This window comes from Osmia bicornis, unplaced genomic scaffold (genome assembly GCF_907164935.1).
Source record: "Osmia bicornis bicornis unplaced genomic scaffold, iOsmBic2.1, whole genome shotgun sequence".
Classification (NCBI taxonomy): Eukaryota; Metazoa; Arthropoda; class Insecta; order Hymenoptera; family Megachilidae; genus Osmia; species Osmia bicornis.
In genome coordinates, this window is record NW_025791368.1 from 25437 (window position 1) to 36603 (window position 11167).

The 11167-nt window shown below is 42.4% G+C and overlaps 1 pseudogene; it reads right to left on the reverse strand.

The window, feature by feature from the left end:
- Nucleotides 1–10536: 10536 nt before the first annotated feature.
- LOC123989084 lies at nt 10537–10668 on the reverse strand (annotated as a pseudogene).
- Between the last annotated feature and the right edge of the window lie 499 nt (nt 10669–11167).

The window sequence follows — 11167 nt, forward strand, 5'->3', positions numbered from 1 at the left end:
GCGAAACCCGCAGCGCGAAACCCCGCAGCGCGAATTTCAAATAAAGACCGGCGGCCCGAACGGGCCATCCCCGCTCCTAGTCTTCAGCGACTCCGCGTTTCCCGCGTACACCGAACACCGCGTAGCAAGTAAGACCGCGTAGCGACAGCTACGACCCGCGCTAGGTAGCGACGGCTACGACCGGCGTTAGTTGGTAAGACCGCGTGACTCATGTGACGGGCCGGGTCCCGAGCGTAGTTCGTAAGACCATGTACACATCGATTTAAGCGCAACACGGCTCCATCGCCAGCTCACGGTTATTTTTGTTGTAGCGAGAACGGCAGGAAATACCGCCACCACCACCGGCGTCTACAGGGCCGCAGCCGGCGGCCCACTCCCTCCGGCCTGAGACTTTACGCTCGTCGTAACCATTTTTATTTCTGAATAAATATTTCTATTTTTCTACTAACACTGACTCATTATTTACCCGAACCTGTTCCCAAGCGAACCCTGGCACGGGGAATCCGACCGCGGTGCGCAACGCCGTGCGCACCGACCAGATCGCCCGTTACACATTTAAAATTATCATTTTCTGAAACGTTTTTCTCATCATACACACATATATATCTTTGGTGAACAATTTAAGACTTTTTCACCATATAGCACTCCAAATTCAACGCCTACATCGTTAAAGTTAATATTGTCACGTGTATCTGTTGCATCTTCAAACAAGCTGCGCACGTTGTCTGCTTCAGCTACAATCTGCGACCACGTAACTATGCTCAGCTCCACCTGGTTGTTGCGGTTGTCCGATAATATGAGTTGGGGATAAAACTTGTTGCCGAATATATTTATCTCAATTTCCAAATGCTTCTTACAAGAATCTGTGAACGGATGTTTTTGACCCAAAATTTGGCATGATCGTTGAGGTTTGATTCTAGAACAAATAAACGCCATTTAAGTATGTTATTAGAACAAATAAATACCTTGTTCCAGCTTTAAATGGAATATGTTTCGTACACATACTTTACATCATCCAGATGTTTGTTATTTTTTCTGCGTGTCTCATCTTCGATAGAACTTGGATGTTTCCTTTTGCAAAAAAATCTCCTTAAAACTTTGAGAATACATATTTCACTTTTCACAATACAATCTCGGGAACGATGCACTTGCGGTGATGGTCAATTTGGTTTTGAGTATGCTTGAAACTTTAGCAAAACCCCTACCTTCTATAGTCACGAATTGCAACGTCAGATTTGCTGCGTCAACAAAAAACCTCATTTTCAAGACGTAGAAAAATTCCGTTTAAGGTGGGAGGGGGTCTTGTGGTTGTCTTCCAATAAGAAGAAATAGTTCCAGGGGGGTGGGGGTCTCAAAGGTGTCGAATTTCAGTTCAAGGTCATGAGGGGTGCGGTGGGGCGTTATAGGTGACGCCAAAAATAGATTTTATCTCAAGGTCATGGGGGGGGGGGGGGTCTCGTAGGTGTCAAATTTCAGTTCAAGGTCATGGGGTGTTATAGGTGACGCCAAAAATAGTTCAAGGTCAAAAGGCGGCTATGCCGGTTCTAATTCACTTGCGTCAGCATTTTTTTTGCTAACTCAGCATAAATTTGACACCCTCAGCAGAAATATGATACCACCCACCCCTACCTCGCACCCCACACCCCCGAAGGTGTCAAATTTCAGTTCAAGACGGGGGAGGGGGTGCGGGGGTGGGGGTGGGGGGTATCATATTTCTGCTGAGGGTGTCAAATTTATGCTGAGTCAGCAAAAAAAATGCTGACGCAAGTGAATTAGAACCGGCATAGCCCCACTACTGGCGTCACGTACATATTCCGAGATATTTCTTCTTCTCCTTGTTCTTCCTCTGCACAGCTGCGAATAGTGCAGAGTTACCTCAAGAAAGGGCCACGGTGTTTCTTCATCTTTATAATGTTGGTACGGCGCAGGAACTTTTAAATATCTCGATATATCTCGAAAACTACGCATCCGATCAAAAAATGTCATAGAACATAAATAGTGGGAAATTTAATTTTCTATAAAAAAGGTTTCTTAACATTTTGCCATAGCTCGCACCGTTTCCGAGATATTTGCAGATTTACCTCAAGGAAAGGTGCGTCACGCACATTTTCCGTGATATTTCTTCTTCTTCTTGTTCTTTCTCTGCACAGCTGCGCTGGAAGTGGCATTTACAGCTCGGAATAGTGAATACAGCTTAGAATAGTGCAGAGTTACCTCAAAGAAAGGGGCCACAGTGTTTCTTCATCCTTATAATGTTGGTGCGGCTTCGGAACATTTAAATATCTCGATATGTCTCGAAAACTACGCATCTGATCAAAAATCTCGTAGAACATAAATAGTAGGAAATTTGATTTCCAACAAAAAAGGTCTCTTAACATTTTGCCATAACTCGCACTGTTTCCGAGATATTTGCAGATTTACCTCAAGGAAAGGGGCGTGACGCACATATTCCGAGATATTTCTTCTTCTTGTTAATCTTCTGAACAGCTGCGCTGGAAGTGGCATTTATAGCTCGGCATAGTGACTACAGCTTAGAATAGTGCAGAGTTACCTCAAAGAAAGGGCCCACAGTGTTTCTTCTTCTTTATAATGTTGGTGCGGCTTCGGAACTTTTAAATATCTCGATATATCTCGAAACTACGCATCTGATGAAAAAATCTTATCGAACATAAATAGTAGGAAATTTAATTTCCTACGAAAAAGATCTGTAACGATTTAGCAATAGCTCGCACCGTTTCCGAGATATTCGCAGATTTACCTGAAGGAAAGGGGCGTCACGCACGTATTCCGAGATATTTCTTCTTCTTCTTGTTCTTCTTCTGCACAGCTGCGCTGCAAGTGGCATTTACAGCTTAGAATAGTGCAGAGTTAGTTCAACGAAGGGGCCACGGTGTTTCTGCATCATTCTAACATGTGTACGTGTACGTATTTCGCACATCAAACTCTTACGAATATCTCGGTAGGTAACACGTGTCGATAGTCCCGTCTTCAACAAATAAGTAAAAGTAATCGCTGCTGCGCTGTCCAACCACGGATCCGAGCGCGCGCGAATATTAAAACTCCTAAATTCGAACCGTTATGGTATTAATGCGAAAGCAATTCAGAGAGCGATTATCAAGCGACAATAACGACCAAGATCTTTATCTTTACTCGAGCTTAGAGCATTTTTAAATTCAATTCAGTGCCTTGCACCGCGAAGTCTGTGAATCGTGGAATCCCAAATTCAAACAGAAGTGTGATTTTTGTAGTGCTTAATTCACGACTCATTGTGTAAAAATTATAAGTTATGCACAATTAGTGACCGCTGTGTCGTTCATATTCTCCTTGACGCCCACGTCTTTGAAAAGACGGAATCCACGCCCTTTCCGAAAACACTCATTCTCGCCGAGAACACATTGTATCTAATGTAGATAAAGTAATAATGATATTGTTATTAAATGTACACTGATCTGTAGGAAGGTATCAGTATATTACATTATATCTAATGTAGATATACTAATAATGATATTGTTATTAAATGTACATTGATCTGTAGTAACGAATCAGTATATTACATTACATCTAATGTAGATATACAAATAATGATATTGTTATTAAATGTATATTACATGTCTAATGCAGATATAGTAATAATGATATTGTTATTAAATGTACATTACATATCTAATGCTGCTGTAGCAATAATTGTATTGTTAATAAATGTACATTGATCTGTAGGAGGGCATCAAGATATTACATTATATCTGATGAAGATATAGTAATAATGATATTGTTACTAAATGTACATTGATTTGTAGTAAGGAATAAGTATATTCCATTACATCTAATGCTGATATAGTAATAATGATATTGTTATTAAATGTACATAGATCTGTCGGAAGGTATTAGTATATTACATTATATCTAATGTAGATATAGTAATAATGATATTGTTATTAAATGTGTATTATATATCTAATGCAGATACAGTAATAATGATATTGTTATTAAATGTACATTGATCTGTATGAAGTAATCAGTATATTACATTATATCTGAGGAACATATAATAATAATGATATTGTTATTAAATGTACATTGATCTATAGGAAGGTATCAAGATATTATATTATATCTAATGTAGATATAGTAATAACGAAACTGTTATTATATGTACATTGATCTCTGGGATTAAATCAGTATATTAAATTACATTTGATGTAGATATAGTAATAACGGTATTGTTATTAAATGTACATTGGTCTGTGGGATTAAATCAGTATATTAAATTTCATCTGATGTAGATATAGTAATAACGAGGTCCAGCCTACCGTACTTCGTTGAGAATCATTTTATCCAGGCCGAGGAGCGGTATCAGGAAGCAATGGACTTCATGGCGGAAATGCTAGTCCAGGTCACACCTACAACCGAGCCATCAGCAAACGTAAGTTTTTCAAATTCAGTGACGTCACGACAAACGGCTCACTTACCAAGATACAATTGCCGTCCTTCGATGGAAAGTTCACGGAGTGGGAAAGTTACCGTGACCGTTTCACCTCCATGGTGATAAACAATGCTTCCTTAACGAACGTTGAGCGTCTCCATTTTTTGTGCTCCTCGCTAGCGGGCGAAAGCGAGCGAAGCCGTTAGTCACCTACCTGTAACCGAAAACAATTTTGAAGTCGCGTGGAAAATAATAACAACGCGCTACGATAACAAACGTCGGTTAATATCAACCCATTTGAATACCTTGTTTTCGTTACCATCTGTTTCGTCCGAAACACCGCATGATTTGAAAATGTTACGTGACAAAATAAACGTTTCGCTTCAAATGCTCCGAAATTTAAACCGCCCGGTTGATAATTGGAGTGACGTAATTGTATTTCTGGGAGCTCAAAAATTAGATCGCGCGTCGCGAAAAGCATGGGAATTCACTCTCAGCGACAATACCGATTTTCCCACCTACAACGAATTCGATGCGTTTTTGCTTAAGAGAATTCGCGCTTTAGAAAGTCTACCGGAAACCAAACGCGACAAACAAAGCGAAGCGGAAAAATATAAATCGATCAAACCGAAAAATATATCTGCGCATTCCACGACGTCGACCAAAATAATCTGCCCCGTCTGTCGGCAAAATCATTTAATATATCAATGTCCGTCATTTCTTTCAAAAACAAAATCTGATCGCTTCAATTTTATTAAGCAACAGAAACGGTGCGTAAATTGTTTTTCAATCAAGCATGCTGCCGCACATTGTAAGAGCACTCATCTTTGTAAAGAATGCAACCAACGGCATAACACATTATTACATTTTTCGACCGCCAAGGACGTTGCACCGCCAGTACCGCAGACGAGCTCCGCTGCTTCCGAAACCGAAATCGAGATAAGTACAAATGTCGCTTCTGGTACACTTACTAATGCAAGTATTCTTCTCTCGACAGCACGCGTCCGAGTACATTCTAGCCAGGGCCGATGCATCAGTGCTCGAGCGTTGCTTGATCAAGGCTCAGCCGCTACACTCATAACGGATCATTAACTCAGTCGCTCCGTCTCGATCGCACTAGGCAGCACACACGCATTACCGGAATCGGTGAAAACCATTCTCATGCTACTCAAGTGGCTGCTATTATTATCACGCCGGCTGAATCGAATGAACCTGCATATTCGACTCCGCTATTATAATGAAATCGTTAACCAGGTATGTACCCGCGCGAAACCATGCACAAGCTAATTGGTCTCACCTTGCAGATTTGAACCTTGCGGACAAGGAACCGATGAGCTCGGACCCAATTGATATCATCATTGGAGCGGATCTTTATGGCCAACTTTTATTGCAAGGGGTGAGAAAGGGCCCTGCGTGTAATCCTGTCGCTCAAATACCACGATAGGATGGATACTCTCAGGTCCGATCCAATGCCAATCCTCGTCTTCCACAGTCGGAATTCACCACCTTTCAATCCTCGAAAACCTCGACCAGGATCTACGCCGGTTCTGGGAACTTGAGGACGTTTTCACTCCTACGATCCTGACTCCTGAAAATAAGAATTGCGAATCACACTTCCAATCCACGCATTACCGCGCACCAAATGGACGCTATATCGTTCGACTACCATTTAAAACCAAACCTCCCATTCCGTTAGGAGAATCACGATCCGGAGCATTAAAAAGTCTTCATTCATTAGAGAATCGTCTTCGTCGCGACTCATCCAAAGCAGATGAGTATAAAACCTTCCTTGCAGAGTACCAAGCTCCGGACACATGAAAAAAGTCAATTCTCTTCCACCAAATACTCGAAATTGTATTATATACCGCATCACGCTGTTATTCGTGAAAGTAGCGCCACAACTCGCCTTCGCGTTGTTTTTAATGCATCACGCAAAACGTCTAACGGGACGTCACTTAACGATCATCTTTTCACCGGGCCGAAACTCCAACAAGATCTGGTATCCATATTAATTCGATGGCGTCAATTCCAATTTGTTTATACGGCGGATGTTGCAAAAATGTATCGCCAGATACTAGTCGATCCTCAAGACCTCGATTACCAAAGAATTCTTTGGCGCGATTCTCCACTTGGGGCCGTTGAGGAATATCAACTCCTCACAGTCACTTATGGGACTACTCCAGCTCCGTTCTTGCCTTGCGAGTTTTGCAACAGCCCGTCGAGGATGAGGGATCGAGTTTTCCCGACGCAATTCCAGTAATCCGGGACCAAGCCTATGTTGATGATTTTCTTTTTGGTGGCGACAGCCTCGAATCAGTTCGCCAATTGCGAAACCAAATTACAACGCTTCTCGCCAAAGGTGGCTTCTCGTTACGAAAGTGGGCCAGCAATGACCTAGCCTGCTCACTGATATAATCCAGAGGATCACGGCCTCGCAACCAGCAAATCCTTGCAAGTTCATGAAATAATTTCGGTCCTTGGAATAATTTGGAATCCCGCTTTGGATCAATTTCGTTTTAAAGTTTCAAACCAAATCCTTACAATCAACCCAGCCAACACTAAACGAACAGTCCTGTCAACGATAGCGAAACTGTACGACCCTTTAGGGTGGATCTCTCCAGTCATCATTGTAGCAAAAATTTATATCCAGAAACTCTGGTCACTTCGTTGCGATTGGGATGATATTCTTCCAGCTGCCATTCTCACTGAATGGCAGAAATTTTGTATTCAGCTTCCCGAATTGGAAAAACTATCCATACCGCGAAAAATCGCTCCAAAAACTATTCGAACTCAGAGCCTGCATGGGTTCTCAGATGCCTCAACCAAAGCTTACGCCGCGATAGTTTATTCACGAAGTATCCTGTCTGATGGTACCGTTACTGTCTCTCTATTAATAGCCAAAACGCGGGTCGCTCCACTTAAAACGATTAGTATTCCTCGATTGGAGTTGTGCGCCGCACTTCTTCTCGCCCAACTTTTAAAATTTGTATCCACCGCACTAAAAGAGCAATCGATCGAATGTCATTGTTGGACGGATTCTCGCGTAACTCTCGCATGGCTGAATCAATCAGCCACTCGATGGAAACCGTTGGTGGCAAACCGCGTTGCAAAGGTACAAAATCTTGTGTCACATGCGTAATGGCATTACGTGCCCACCAATGAAAATCCGGCCGATTGCGCTTTGCGGGGAATGCCAATCCAAAAATTAAAAGATTACCTGTTATGGTGGTCTGGTCCGCAATGGCTAAAAACGTCCTCGTGGCCCACCGACAGGAACTTATCGTCTCCAAACACGTCGCTTGAAGAAAAACAGTCGAGCCTCCAGAGCATGGCTACCTGTGTTGATCAATGGGAATTAACATTTCGATATTCTTCATGGTCGAAACTATTGCGAGTAACGGCATACTTACTTCGCTTCATCCAAACCCTTCGCGTAAGAATTAAAAGTCACCTGACCAAAACCTTCCCACGAGATGTATTAAGGCATCTGCTTCATCAATAATTCTGACTCCAAATTTAGTTAAGCAAGCCAAATTGTACTGGTTAAAAAGGTTGCAACAAGAGGCCTTTCCAGAGGAGAGGAGAGCCTTAAGGTCATCCAAACCAATCCCAAAAACAAGTCCTCTCCTCTCATTAACTCCGTACTTAGATTCGGAAGGGTTAATTCGAGCACGGGGACGGCTAGCAAACTCCCAACTAGAAAAAAATGCAAAGACACCGATCATTCTTCGATCACATCCACTCCTAACCTTATTAATTGAGAGCACGCACCGCAATTTGTTACACGCAGGTCCGAAACTCACGCTTGCACACTTACGCAACGAATACTGGATTATTCGAGCACGCGCTACAATCCGCAGTGTTTTATATAAATGCGTGGCGTGCACTCGGGAAAAAGCTGTAGTGCCGTCCGAGCTCATGGGAAACTTGCCCGTCTCTCGAGTCACCAAGGTAGAACGACCATTTATTAACACCGGGGTCGATTATGCAGGCCCAATTCAGGTCCGAACACATCCGGTCGCGGTCACAAAGCTCACAAAGCTTACATCGCGGTTTTTGTTTGCTTGACAATTAAAGCAATCCACATTGAGCTCGTCAGCGATTATAGCTCCGCAGCGTTCATGGCCGCCTATCAACGATTTGTGTCTCGCCGCGGCCTTCCGAAAACAATGTATTCTGACAACGGAACCACATTTCAAGGCGCGAATCGTGAGTTAACCGCTGCTTTTCGCTCGGCAACTAAAAACCCCGATTTTGGCAACCAATTAGCAACCGACGGAGTTGAATGGCATTTCTTGCCCCCGAACGCTCCCCATTTCGGCGGATTATGGGAAGCAGCAGTGAAAAGCGTAAAACACCATCTCAAACGCACTATTGGCTCGCATACTTTAACGTTTGAAGAAATGCTAACCTTATTATTGCCGAGTAGAAGCATGTCTTAACTCACGACCGCTCTGTGCCGAATCCGATTGTCTCGACGATTACAACACGTTGACACCGGGACATTTCTTAATCGGAACCGCTTTACTAGCGTCACCAGAACCGACCGTATTTGATGTCCGGGACAATAGATTATCGCGCTGGCAACTTGTACAAAAATCACCGAAACATTCTGGAAAGCGTGGCGCAACGACTATCTACACACCTTACACCAACGACCGAAATGGAAAACTACGCAAAATCTTACCAAAGTAGGTCAGCTTGTCCTGCTTCGTAGTCAGAACCTTCCACCAAGTCGATGGGAACTCGGACGAATTACTGCGTGTCATCCAGGAGACGATGGCCTCGTCCGAGTCGTCACACTAAAAACAGCGAATTCCGAATATAAACGTCCCATCTCCAAACTATGTTTCCTTCCGATCGCGATCAACGCCGAAGTCACAGAATCTACGACGCCAAATAGTAATGCGTAGTTATATTTTCACGATACCACGATTAATACCAGTTAATGTATATCCGAGCGAATTCTTAAATTGTAATCACATAATTATTTAAACTTACCTTTATCGCCGACACCATAATCATTGTTAAGGTTCCACATTCCAATCACTAGTAATTTCCAATCACGTTCACTATATTGCATCACTCTTGTTGAATGAATTCATTCAACGGGGGGCGGCGTGTTCACGGATGCGTCGTGAAATTACCACAAAAATTCTAATGCTCTCGGTCGATAACGAACGAGAGCGCCGTTAGCGACTTCACCAACATTTTAAAGATTAACAGTCGCAGCGGCGACTAGAGCGCCGCGATTACCGATTCCCATGTGGAACTGCCGAATCCGAATTATTAGTGTGAAAGCAATCAAGGCGATAACAGCGACCAAATATCCAAACCAATTATAACCAGTTCATCTTTAGTAAAGTTCAGTATAAGTGAACAGCTTTGTTTCAATCAACAAATAAATTGACGAATTGTAAATTATACGCACGACGAGTAATATCTTTATTAAATACACGAATTACAAGTGAAAGTGTTTTTAAATTCCTCCTCGAAGTTCCAAATCAGTGATAAGAATTTATCAGTGCCTTTCCACTACCAATTCAAACAAATTTTCCACTTAATCGCCTACAATGCAAATCGAAAAATTTCTAGCTAAATAGCTAGAATAATAGAATAACGTCTACCCGTAACGGTCTAAATGTCTATATTTAGCCTATACGGGAGCACAAAAACTACAGCAAAAAGTGGATTTCGGCAAGTCGGTTAGTGGGACAAACAGCTGTTATCGGTTAAACGACCAGCGTTCTCACGGATAACAGCTAAATATAAACCAAAACAAAGACAAACGCGAGCAAGGCCGCACCGGAATCGGATACGGCGCGAAAGGGTTTCGATGTATCGAAACAGTCCGCCTGGAGTTGACAGCGCTTTGCCTGCTCCAGGTGGCACCACTCTACAGTAACGCTACACTACAGAAAACCACCACCAGACTCCCAAGCTCCACTTACCGCGCAGTCAGTCGCTGCTGTGCTGAGCGAGTCGCACCGCCGTTGGAAAAGACAGAACGCGATCACGGATAAAAAATAAAAATAGAAAAAGACTAGAAAATAGAAAAGAGGAGTCAGAATATTTTGAAAAGAAATAAAGAAAAGAGAATATGTTTAGAATAGCAAATGTGGGCCGCGTCCTGCGGTAAGGCAATACAGGCGCGACCCGTGTCGGAGTCGGAGCAAGCTCCGAATTCCGACCTTTTTCAAAAATGAGATTAATATTCTGACTCCCCAATGGGCAGTGGGACAGATTCCCATTGCATATGTCCCGCGTTCGAGAGAATTATAATACTCATTTACATCATGAAAAGAAGGGGCTAATAGCCCTGGCAATCGAACTTCTTTTTGGCGCGCTTGGTTCAAATCAGTCTCAACATAAAAAAAAATACTGGAAATATGGACATATGCTCGTATAGTAGCATAGCCATGTAAGTATATGAATTAAAAGAAACAAAAAGAGAGAATCGATAATAAAGAAATAGAGAGATAGATGTATAAATAGATATATATATATAAGCATAGACTTGAGTATATTTGACAGGAACACCGCAATCGAATTTCATTAGATAAAAGAAGAAAAATGGACAAAGAAAGGGAAAGAGAAAAAGAGTAATCAGATGAATAATAACGAATAAAGAGATTAAGTGTAACATACAGAAGGTAAATCCGTGACTATATCGGTGTTCCTGTCAGTCGAGGAGATGAGGACTCCTGGGCCTCGCCTTCCAGGTCATTTACCATAGTATTTCTA